Source organism: Cricetulus griseus (assembly GCF_003668045.3).
Source record: "Cricetulus griseus strain 17A/GY chromosome 1 unlocalized genomic scaffold, alternate assembly CriGri-PICRH-1.0 chr1_1, whole genome shotgun sequence".
Lineage (NCBI taxonomy): Eukaryota > Metazoa > Chordata > Mammalia > Rodentia > Cricetidae > Cricetulus > Cricetulus griseus.
Genome location: NW_023276807.1, coordinates 27,564,844 through 27,577,398, shown reverse-complemented (window position 1 = coordinate 27,577,398; position 12,555 = coordinate 27,564,844). Strand labels below are relative to the sequence as shown.

General features: G+C 38.9%; 1 pseudogene; it reads left to right on the top strand.

The window, feature by feature from the left end:
• The first annotated feature begins 10,365 nt into the window (after positions 1-10,365).
• On the top strand, positions 10,366-10,634 carry LOC100763811 (annotated as a pseudogene).
• Positions 10,635-12,555: the final 1,921 nt, after the last annotated feature.

The window sequence follows — 12,555 nt, the reverse complement described above, 5'->3', positions numbered from 1 at the left end:
CCCTTCAGATTTTTATTCAGTGTCCTAACCATGTACTCACAAAATTATCAGTTTTAATTTTACTTCATGGAAAGTCAGGGTTCTCTAGAGGAACTGATAGAATGGATCTATATTTAGTAAAAGGAGGTTTATTATATTGCTTTATAGGTTGTAGTCTAGTTAATCCAACAACGGCTGTCTCCTGGCAGAAATTCCAAAAATCTGGTGGTAGTTCAGTCCACAAGGCTAGGTGTCTCAGCTGCTTTTCAGTCTACATTGGAATATCTAAGAAATAGGTTCTAATAGCAGTAAAGGAGCTCCCCAGCATCATTTCCAGATGAATGCTCCAGCACAAGAGTGAGGGCAAGTGGTGAAAAGCCTTATTCCATGACCTTTTATGTGGGCTGCTACCAGAAGGCGAGGCCCAATTTACTGTAGGTCTTCTGAACTCCAATGATGCAGTCAGGATGAGTCTTCTTATCTCAAATGATCAAATCAAGAAAAATTCTTCACAGTTGCATCCAGATGTTTGGGTTTTAGCTGATTCCAGATGCAGTCAAGTTGACAATCAAGATTAGCCCTCACAGATTGTATTTAGAAATGTCTCCAAGCTTCTTCCATGATTCAGTGGGAGTCAGGTAGACAGGATGACTTGTCCTTTAATTTGGTAAAGACTTTATATATACCAAACAGGGACAGGTATGTTGCAAGCATAAGGTAGACTATGCTAAGCGGGAAACATCACTACCAGTTGTTCTGGAATCTTTTGAAGCCCCCTAAACTCTCATATCCTTCTCTGTATTTGCTTTGTTAGGGGAACTTCATAGTCTGTATTCTTGCATCACATGTATACACATATGTACTTCATTCTGAAGGCTGCTTGAGATTGGAACACCCTGTGTTCCAGGACAACAAATCTTTGCTTTTTTCATTTTTAAAATGTTTTGATTTTTTTTTTACATTTCAACCATAGTTCTCCCTCCCACCCCTCCTCCCACTCCCCCTCACCTCTCCGATAGCTCACCACTAGTCCACTCCTCCTCATGGGTAAGGGTCCCATGAGGAATCAACAGAGTCTGACACAATAGGTTGAGGCAGTCCAAGTCCCTCTCCCATGCATTAAGGCTGAGCATGGCATCCTACCATAGGGAATGGGCTCCAACAAGCTAGCTCATGTACCAGGTTTGTATCATGGCAGGACAAGAAATCTTACAAGGTGCTGCTTAGTAATTACATTTAGGGACTTTCCATATCCAAGTTCCAGCAATTTCAACTTCACAGAACAAATTGAGTTTCTGAGTTCCCTGGTTTCAATCCTGAGTTTAATAAAAGTATCTGTCATGTAGTTAAAAAGTATTGCCCTGTTCTTTATTAAGTAGGTGATGACCTGTCCAACCCATCCATTGTCTACATTACTGACCTATTCTGATTTGTCTACCTAGGTTGTGGTCTATGTGGTTTCTAATCTAATATACTTACTGTGTTCTGTAGCTTAAGTGACCTCAGATATAAGGCACCCATGTATTTGGCTTTGTCTTTCAGGTTTCATCTTGTGGCTATTGCTTTCTGACTTATTTCACAGTTCTGATTGTGAGAATAGGTTCCATTCCTGGAAGTAGTTTCATGAGGCATGTTCTGATAAATCCATCTGTCCCTGCTTATGATGATATGGAGAATCTCCTCTTTGTTGTCTAGAAATGTTTTAGGGGAGCTGATTCCTTCCTAGATAAAACTGTAATTGTATGGCTAATGGGTAAAGAACTTCATGGCTATTTGTTTTTCTCTTTTAGTATGCTTATAAAGATCTGTGATTATGCTCTTATATCTCATGATATTAAAAAAGGGAAAGGGATTCAGAAAGCAGAACAGAGAGAATGGTTGAAATGTATGAAGATACACTTTTGTTAAAATGGTTAAAGGAAAAGGAAAGACTTAAAAAGATTAGATTATTAACCAGATTTTTCTTAAAATAGAATGTCCCCCAAAATGATAAAGATAAGAATACAATTAGTAAGTCACACTAGGTTGAAAAATGGTTATGAACCTAAACAGAAATGTGTATAACTATATTGACTAGAATTATAGGATTTTTAAATTCTTTGGTCAAAATTCAACACACTGATGTATACCTAAAATGTAGTCCCGTGTTATGTCAACTATAGTCTCTTAAGATAGTCATCTGTTTTTGCTAACATAGACAAAGGTACAACTACTTTAGTTGTTTAAAAATGATATCTAGATGGCTCAACAATAGGCTCATAAGTTAAGAGCATTTACTGGTATTCCAAAGAACCAGAGTACGATACAACAGCACCTGTCAAGGGGTCATAACCTATATGTTACATTCTAAAATAACTAATTTGTGTTTAAATTTCATACATCAAAGATTCTTCTTTGGCTTTCAAAACACCTTCAACCATACCTCTTTCTTGTCTCCTGGTCCCTGTGTACCATGCTGAGAAAAATCTCCCACTTTGCTCTCTCTGTATAAATATATACATATATAAATATAATTAGGTAAAGAAGTTCTTTTTAAACACATTCAGAGAAATCTTGGAACTTTGAAATAATCTTAATTCAATATATTCATTCTCTTTTGCAGTTGACATAGTAACTATCTTCTGTGATGCAATGTAATCTACCAAGCTTTATTTGTAATAGTATTTGTGTGTGTGTGTGTGTGTGTGTGTGTGTATCCTGATGACAGTGTGTCATACTATACATGAGGATGTCAGAGGACAACTTGGATATCCATACTCTCCATGGTGTTTTGAATGAAAAAGGTCCCCATGGGCCCATAGGGAGTGACACTGTTAGGAGGTGTGGCCTTGGAGTGGGTGTTTTTTGAAGGAAGTGTTTCACTTGGGGCGGGATTTGAGGTCTCAGATTCTCATGCCAGGCTCAGTGTTATAATTTCTTCCTGTTAGTCCAGATGTAGAACTCTCATCTCGAACACCATGACTAACACCATGCTTCACCCTGTGACAATAATGAGCTGTAAGCCTGCCCCAATTAAATGTTTCCTTAGATGAGTTTCTATGGTCATGGAGTCTCTTCACAGCAATAGAAAACCTAAGAAAGTCAGTCAGTCTCCTTCCACATGTGGTTCCTAAAGCATGAACCAAGGCTTGGTTGGAAGCATCTTTATCAACTATCTTGTTGGCCCAAATGTAATTACTTTCATTTACAAAAAACATCAGATGGAAAAGATAAGTAGATATGTGTTTTTGATAAAAAAGAATATTAGTATAAAATAGTTTTGGATAATGGATTTATTAGAATTTATAAATTACTCTTAGAGATAAAGGAAATATAATGTCTTAAGTATTATGAGAATTGAAATTAAAGATAATGTGATTGCATCTGAATCAGAAGGTACTTTACTTCTGCCTTTTATTAACCATACAATATAATCAGAATTTCCCACACAATATAATCAGAATACAATTTCCCCTCCCTCTACTTCTCCCAGTTCTTCCCCATTTCCTCTTCTATCCAGTTTACTCCCTTTCTGTCTCTCAGTAGAAAACAACGGGCTTCTAAGAGCTAACAACAAAACTGAACAAAATGTAAGGTAAGATGAAAACCATTACACTGAAGTTGGACAGGACCGGCCAAGAAAATAATAGGAGACCCCAAGGGAAGGAAAAAGAACCAGAGACCCATTTGCTTATACATTCAGAGTCCTGTAAAAGTGCTTACTGAAAGCTGTTGTGTATATATAGACAGAGAGAACCTAGTGCAGACCTGTGTCCACCCTGTGCTTGATAGTTCAGTCTCCTTGAGGTCATATGAGCTTTGTTCAGGTGTTTTAGAGGCCTTGTTCTTCTGGTCTTCTCTGTACTCATTAGGAGGTACTATTTATATAAGTTATAACTAAATTTTCAAAATTGATTGCCTTTCACAGTAAACTTGAAGTGAAGTCAAGAAGATACTCTCCTTAATTAGAAAAGATTCCCTCCAAATTTGAGACAAATACTCAAAATTCATATTTCATGGTTCATATTTTATAATTCATATTTCATGATTCACTTTTCATAATTCAAATTTCATAATTCACAATTCAGATTTCATAATCAGTATTTCATAATTCATAATTTGTAATCCAAATTTCACTATTCATAATTCACAATATTCATGATTCATAATTAATATTTCATAATTTGTAATTCACAATTAATATTTTGTAATTCATAATCCATAACTTATTCATCTCACAAATTCACAATTCATATTCCATAAGTCATTTTTCACAATTCATAACTCATAATTTATAATCATAACTCATTTTGTAATCATTTCATATTTCATAATTCATATTTCACACCTTACAATTAATATTTCATAATTCATAATTCCATATCATAATTCATATCCAATAATTTGTAATCTGTAATTCATAATTCATAGATCATGATTCATAATTCATATCTCAATTCATAATTCATATTTCATAATTTTAACCCCAAATTCATGTCACAATTCATATTTCATAACTCATAATTCATATTCCAAAATTCATGGTTCATATTCATAATTCATAATCCATAACTCATAATTAATTCGTTTATCATAATCCATACTTCATATTTCACAATTCACATTGCATAATTCATAACTCATATTCATATTCTATATTAATATTTCATAATTCATACTTTGCAATTGATGATTCACATTTCATAGTTCATAATTCATGATTCATGATTCATAGCTCAGAACTCATTTTTCACAACTCATAATTCATATTTCATAACTTATAATTGATGTTTCATAATTTATAGTTCAAACCCCAATTTATATCTCATAATTCATATTTCACAATATCACACAACCCATAATTCATAATTCATAATTCATATCTCACAATTTATAATTTGTAATTCATATTTCATAACTCATAATTCATATTTCATGACTCCTAATTCACATTCCATAATTCATGGTTCACATTTCATAATTCATAACTCTTAATTCATATTTCACAATTCATATTTCGCTGGGTGGAGCTGGGTCAGCAGGAAGAGTGCTCGTCTTGTCCCTCACTGAGCGCTCAGTGTTGGGCATTTTGGGTCACCTGGGCACCCACATCTTTGCAGCCTGGGCGGTATAGGCAGAGAGTCATGGAGATAGCTGGTTTAGGGCTTGTGTGCAGAGAGGGTGGGTGGCAGAGAGTGTAGAGTGAGGAGGGGTGTGGTGAACCCAGGTTCTGTGCACGTTGTCAGACAAGCAGAATATCATGTCTCCACGATAGCCAGTTGTAGGGGGACAGTGTAAGCCATGCCTGCTAGAAGCTGGCTACAGGTGTGCCTGACCACGCCTGTCAGGGTGTGGTCAAGGTGAGGTCAGGATGACTCCTAATAGGGTTTTAAGGGGCTGCAAGGCACATGGGAGCCCCTTCTCTCTGGCCTCCCTGCCTTGCTGTCCCTGGCATGCTCTGGCTTGCGTTTGGCTGGTGTTTTTCTAATAAAGGTTATCCTTATCCCAAGCTCCTTTTATTTCTCAATCAATATTTGGCACTCAACGTGGGGCACCCACGACCCTGAGATTAAGAGTTTCATGCTCTACCAACTGAGCTAGCTGGGCGGAGACCAAGCTTGGCAAATGGAGCTGGACATGGTCTCACTGCTGAGCAGGCACTCAGCTTCGGGATCTGAACCTGGGAATGTTAGCTCTGGACAGGGACACAGCATTGGCCGGTCTCGGTGGAGGACACTGATACGAGGTCTTTCTGCCAGGGGCTGTAGGCCACAGAAACTGCGGCAGCCCACACAGAAAGGAAAACTTTCTCAGTTTGGTGAGGCAGGACAAAAATCGGACAAACCTGTGTTGCTCAAAGCTTAGGGCCGCTGGTGGGCACACTAAATGAGAGCGCACAGCTGGAAGCGGCTGTGGTATTTGCTGCCTAGAGCAGTAAAAACCTCGGAGAAATTTAAATAAAAGCCTGTGGGAAATTTAAAACTCTCCTGTCCTCTGTCTGGGTGGAGGGCGGGGACTGCACAACAGGCGGTGGGGGAGGCGGTAGGCCAAGAAGGTTTAACTCACTGCTTTCGATGGAACTTTGGTAGCCTCGAGTCAAGGAGCAAGAGTGTAGGATCTCCGTACATAGGCGGGTCGAATTCCTGCAATTGGTTGCAGCATGGGCACCTGGCATGCAGTAGTGTCTTACAGCCCTAATAGGTCACACAGCTTCTGAGCTTTGCCCAGCTGGCTCGAAATAAGCCAGAATGGGTTGTGGATTTCTGATGGGCACCAAACTGGTATACCACACAATCCTACAGGACAAGCAGTGGTTGAGAGATCTAATAGAACACTTAAGGAGATGCTCTATAGAGAGGCTGGGAAGACAAAACCCCCCAAACATAGATTGCATAATGCTTTATTGACACTAAACTTTCTTAATGCCAATGAAAAAGGACAAACAGCTGCAGAAAGACACTGGACTACGGAAAAAACTGCTGAACTCAATGTTCAAAGATGTACTAACCTCAGTACTATCCATGGAAGCCTGGACATGTGTTACATTGGGGTAGGGGTTTTTCATTTGTTTCCACAGGAGAAGAAAAACTGTGGATACCATCAAAGTTGATCAAGATTCAAGTTGAAAAAGACAAGCCTCTCAACAAGGACAAGTGACAGGTATTCACTGAGGTATATCTCATAAACTAAATAGAAACCTCCCAAAGGAAACAGAAGTGTTTTGCTTCTATCTTCACAGGAAAACCCATCTCCAGAATTCTAAGAACACTACATGGGTAAATGCTTAAAAAGAGAAGGTAGCTACAACCATCAAACAAAAGGAATGCGCCATAGGGTAAACTTTACAGCTGTCTCTCAAATAACTATTTCTCTATTTTTCTAGTCCTTATTCAAGTAAATCAATGCTAGATTTAGAGTTGGTTTTGGCTTTCCTCCTCTAAAATCCAAGCATGTTGTTTAATTAAACTTTAGAGTTTCTGTATTGTATCAGGAAACCAATTGATGTAATACAGAATGAGAGAAGAATTTGGGGACTGTCTGTCTTTCTTGGCACTTTCCTTCAAGGTGTACACTGTCTCATAATCATTATTTTTCTATAATTGCCTTTTCCAGCATGCATACATATACAAGCAAACATTTCTCTGCTAACACTTATGTTTGAGTCCCACACAGCCAATGAAGACCCACAAGACAGCAATCTCTGGACCCTCTGGAAGGAAATTGGGCCATACCTCCTAGACTGCACTGGATACAACTTACTCCGTTTCAACTGATACTCTGACCAGAACTTCAGATACTGACTCAGTCAAGTTGATGATTTCAACCTAGATCTTCAATCAAGCAAATCCCATCTAACATGCATTGTATATAATCCATTAAAGACTTTCACCATACTAACATTTTCTTCCCACAGGACCCCATGAGGCTACCGTCGTCCCATTTCAGCAGGAAGTAACTTGGAGGATGCTAAGTCCCCATTCCCCATTATTGTCTATTAGGGTAGTGTAAGCCTAGTTAGGGATAACTTACTATTGTTTATAGTTGGGATTGGAAGGAGGCATTCAGGCTTGGACACCTCTTTTCAGATGACTTTAGGATTTACCTGATGTAGACATAGTTAGAATATGTCATAACAGATTATTGTATCTTCTTGTATTTCACCTTTATGATTGTTAATTTTGGATACTTTACACTTAAGTTTTAATCTGCTTTTAGACTAAAAGGGGAATTGTAGGGGACAGTGTAAGCCATGCCTGCTAGAAGCTGGCCATAGGTGTGCCTGACCACGCCTGTCAGGGCGTGGTCAAGGTGAGGTTAAAATCTTAATAGGGTTTTAAGGGGCTGCAAGGCACATGGGAGCCCCTTCTCTCTGGCATCCCTGCCTTGCTGCCCCTGGAAAGCTCTGGCTTGCGTTTGGCTGGTGTTTTTCTAATAAAGGTTATCCTTATCCCAAGCTCCTTTTATTTTTCAATCAGTTGCCAATCACTTCACAGCCTTTGTTGGTTTCTTTGGCTACAATATGATGAGTACACCTGATTATCCTTTCGAGCTGGCCATGGGCAACCATGATGCTTTTATCTCAATCTTAACCACTAATATCACTGGGCAGTTAGGTTACACACGAACATTTCACACAATGGTATACACATGTACAGGTTACTGAATGTCAGGAAATGGTTGAAGAGGATGAAGATATGAAAGGTTCTCTTCAAGTTGGAGGTAGAGAACTGAAGACTTAGTGGCGAGGATTCAGAGCGCAGGCTGTTAGAAGAGAGCTGATGTCTGTGGTCGGAGAAACTGTACTGGATCTAGAGTCCTGGAGCAGAGGACAGGGTCCTTCCCTGTGATAGAGTTCCTGTTACTTGGCATTCATCCTGTGATCATTCAATAGGCCTATTGCTTTAGGTGGGACTTCTTCTATAATTTGATATATTTTCAGGTGTCATTATTGAGATCAATTATTAATTTGTGCCTTATATATTTTTTGACATTGATACTCAGAATAAATCAGTGCAGAGTTGTCACCTAACAAAATAGAGTCACTGTAGACTTGGTGCAGCCAGAAAGCTGATTTTACTCACAGTATCTCAGAGAGGCCCCTGTAGCATGTGCTCTTTCCCACCAGCCGGGTCCCAGACCTGCCTCGGCCACAAATGAACACACAAATGCTATATTAATTATGAAACTGTTGGCCGTTGGTTATGGTTTCTTATTGGCTAGGTCTGTCTCAATTATAAACCCATTTCTATGAATCTAAGTATTTCTACGTGGTCTTATCTTACTGAACAAAAGGTCCAGGCCTCTTAATCCATTGGTGTCTACATCGTGTCTGCTCAGGATCTCCACAGAGAAGAGGAGAGCATATATATATATATATATATATATATATATATATATATATATATATATATATCCAAGACAGGGTTTCTCTGTGTAGCTTTCGAGCCTATCCTGGCACTTGCTCTGGAGACCAGGCTGGCCTCAAACTCACAGAGATCTGCCTGTTTCTGCCTCCCTAGTGCTGGGATTAAAGAGCCTGTATATTCTTAAATGGTAAAAAATTAAACTAATTCCAATTTTTGGTAAAGCTACAGGTGAAGATGATGTTATGTCATTACATAATTTATGTGTTTTTTTAACAGCTGTTGGCTTACCCAAACACCTTATGTTACTAAAGATTAGTCAATGTCTTTACAGGATCCTTTCTACTAAGACAGAGAAAGAAGGTTAACTTGGTAATCTGAATTCCAATCCACTTATTCTAGTTAGGAATTCACAATGTTAATAAATAACTCTAAGTTAAAAATCCTATTTATTTTATCTGCCACCTTTATTTTTAAAGACATACTGTGATCTTGATTTATTTTAATTTTAGATACAGTACTTCAATGATGTCACCTGTTAATATATTAGATATAGAGGATAAGACAGTAAGTAACCAGTCTACATCATGATGTTAGTAGATCAATATGATCCATGCATTCATTTCTTCCTCCATTGCTTTGGCAATCATCTCTTTTTCCCAGAGCTCTACCTTCCTCTCTACTAAGCTCCATTTTCCTGAGATTCTATGAATACTATTTGTAAGACATGAATCAACATTTTCCACAGGTACAAGATGTGTTACTTGGAATCAGGGGAACTATAAATTTTCCAGAAGAAATGTGAGTTCTTAGAGCCTCAGAGTGGTTTGCATACCAGTAGGAATTCCAGGAAGTTGTTCTTAATAAGTTTTGAAAAAGCTTTTGAGTTAATCTAATAACGCTATGAGAACCTGGCGTGATATTAAAAAATGCTTGCACTAAGAAAAGTTCTCTCATGCAGAAATCATGTTAGAATTTAGTCAGGAACACTTAGCTCACTAATCAAAACTCTTAAGACAGTCTCTGAGATTGTTTCTAACATGAAGGAGAGGGAGGGTTTCTTCGGAGTTGACCTTCCCTAGCTAATTCAATGACTCTTAAGTTCTACTGGCATCAGAGAAACCTTCGGAATCTCCCCCCCCCCCCCCCCCCCCTTGTGGTATAGCTATCTGCACTGTATGTAGTTTACTCTAACAGGCACAACTTGATGCACCCAAATCTGAATTAAAACCATTCTTTATAAGATGCAGAACTAAGGTCCTGTTAGATACTCAACAATAGGATGCTACCTTTTGTATAAAACATCTTACAGATAACGGAGTTATCACTAACAGTGACACATCATGGGGACACCTCAGAATCTGTATAAAACCATATTGGCACTTTGTTCTGTAGTTTCAGTGTGCTCAGATTCCCCCCAATAGGGACGATATGTAAACTAAAGAACTTAATTTGAGCTAGTAGCTTGAGGTATCGGTGGGAGTGGTGGGGTGGTGCGAGGAGCCTTTACCAGATCCGGAGCAGCTGGTTAAACCTGATTAAGATGACAACCTCCCAATAGCACGGTGATTTCCTGGCAGAGCCCATGGGGGAAAAGCTATTGGGGAACCTGGCCGGGATTGGTGAAGTGCTGGCAAAAAGCTGGGGGAAAGGGGCTTTGACAAGACTTATGTGGTCCTTGGCCAGTTTCTGGTGCTAAAGAAAGATGAAGTACTCTTCCGAGAATGGCTGAAGGACACGTGTGGTGCCAATGCCAAGCAGTCCCGGGTCTGTTTTGGGTGCCTTGGAGAATGGTGTGATGCCTTCTTATAATGTACTCTGAGGACTCCTCAGCCCCCCAGCCACAGAATTGAGTCTCCAGAGTCTGAAGCCAGGTGGGGCTCCTCCCTGTCCTCCGTGAAGGGAAAGATTAGTGTTGTCACACTCACCTTCTATGTCTTTTGGGAGTTCTCTCCCCTTGGCATTTGAACCTTTTTAGAATTCTTGCCCTTGCATGCCTTGCCCCTCCTCACCCTGTAGTTCCCATGGCAACAGTTAACTTTTCCGAATGGATTCCTGGCCTCTCCCACTCCATTCACGATCTGTTGGATGTCCTTTGGCTCTTTTTTTTTTTTTTTTTTTTTTTTTTTAGCGAAAATAGTCACCATCCTTACAAAAAGTCAGTGGCCTTCAAAAAAAAAAAAAAAAAAGAAAAGAAAAGAACGTGATTTGATGTGTACTTGCAAAAGGGGAGAGAAATCCTAGTCTCTTCCTGAACATTTCTATTACTGTCTTCACAAGGGAAATGTGGAAAAGAACAGATCTAATCACAAACTTTTGAAAGTTTGTTTCACTGTGTATCATTTCTTATTTTGCTATTCTGTGTTTATAGCTTTCATCCTTACTGGTCAGGAGTCAGGGTTCCAGCATTGTTATTGTGCAGACACAAATATACCACACCTTAAAAGTGGCACTTTGGTGAAGAACAAATGAAATTGTGCCAATTTTTTCTTATTCTTGAGTCAATTTGCACTTTTTCTTCAGTAAGAATATCTAGTCAATTTAAGTTCACTTGGTCCCTCCTGGTTAGATGGGTTGTTTCATATTTTCATCAAGTTTTAAGCATACTCTACTCATTGCACACAATCTTCCTTCTCAGTGAGTCACCAAGTCCGGCATCCTTTAGATCCTGCTAAAGACGGCTTAGTGTGGAATGCACTAACCTTCCTTCTGGACCTCATATAGATGGTTTATCTTGTAAATTAAACGTGTGGGCTCTAATTTCGTTTACACTATATTTGTATATAGTGTAGAAAATCCTCAAAATTATAAATTCTCCAACTTTTTAAAAAATATACAAATTGCTTCAAATTGTTATCGGGCTTAACGACAGTGGAGAGCCATTATCAGCAAACATCCAGTACATTTTGCTTTTTTTCATATATCATTTCCTCCTTTTCTCTCTTCAAATACTCCTATATACTCTGTAATGATTTCTTTCTAATCACTTCCTTATTTCTTTTGTCATATATGACTAAAATTTGAGTCAAAATGTCCCCACAGACATCTGTAATATCTTTTTCATCACTCTTCCTTCATAGACACCAGTAACTGTCTGGTCTAGAAATCATTCTGGATTACCTGGGATCTTCACACACTCATTGCCTGTACTTTCCTGAATGCTGTCTTTTATTCTTGTACTTAGTGAACTAGTAAATAGTGAACTGCAAGTAATGCCTCTGCCCCCTGTGACACTTGCTTAAGGCAAAAGGTGACCTCACTCTTCTGTCATGGGCAGATGAAGAAATGCATGAAAATTGAGTTTTGTAGCCACCAGCATGGTGTGTTCTATATTCCTCCTTACCTGAACAGTTTCATTGTTCAAGATTTCTCAGCAGTCCCCCAATTTCCCCATATATTTCAAAGACTTGGGCTCTGATGTATCACTGGCCACTGTAATCCTAACTTTGTAAATACTGTTATCTTACCATGGAACTTGCTTTCACCCCTCACAGTCTTTGGTAGAATCACTTGTTTCACAGACTTTGAGTTCTGATCAGCCTGTGCTTCCGTGGTTCTCAGTGTCTCCTTTTTCGTTGGGTAGAGGGCAGAAATAGAGAGTTTTGAGGCCACACATGGTTGTGCTGCATTGGCTGCTGTTTCCTGCTGACTGCTTTGATTGCAGAGTTTCTCTTGGGTTCTGCTTCTTGCTCATCAATATATGTAAGAGAGTGAGTGACATGTGACAGAAGTC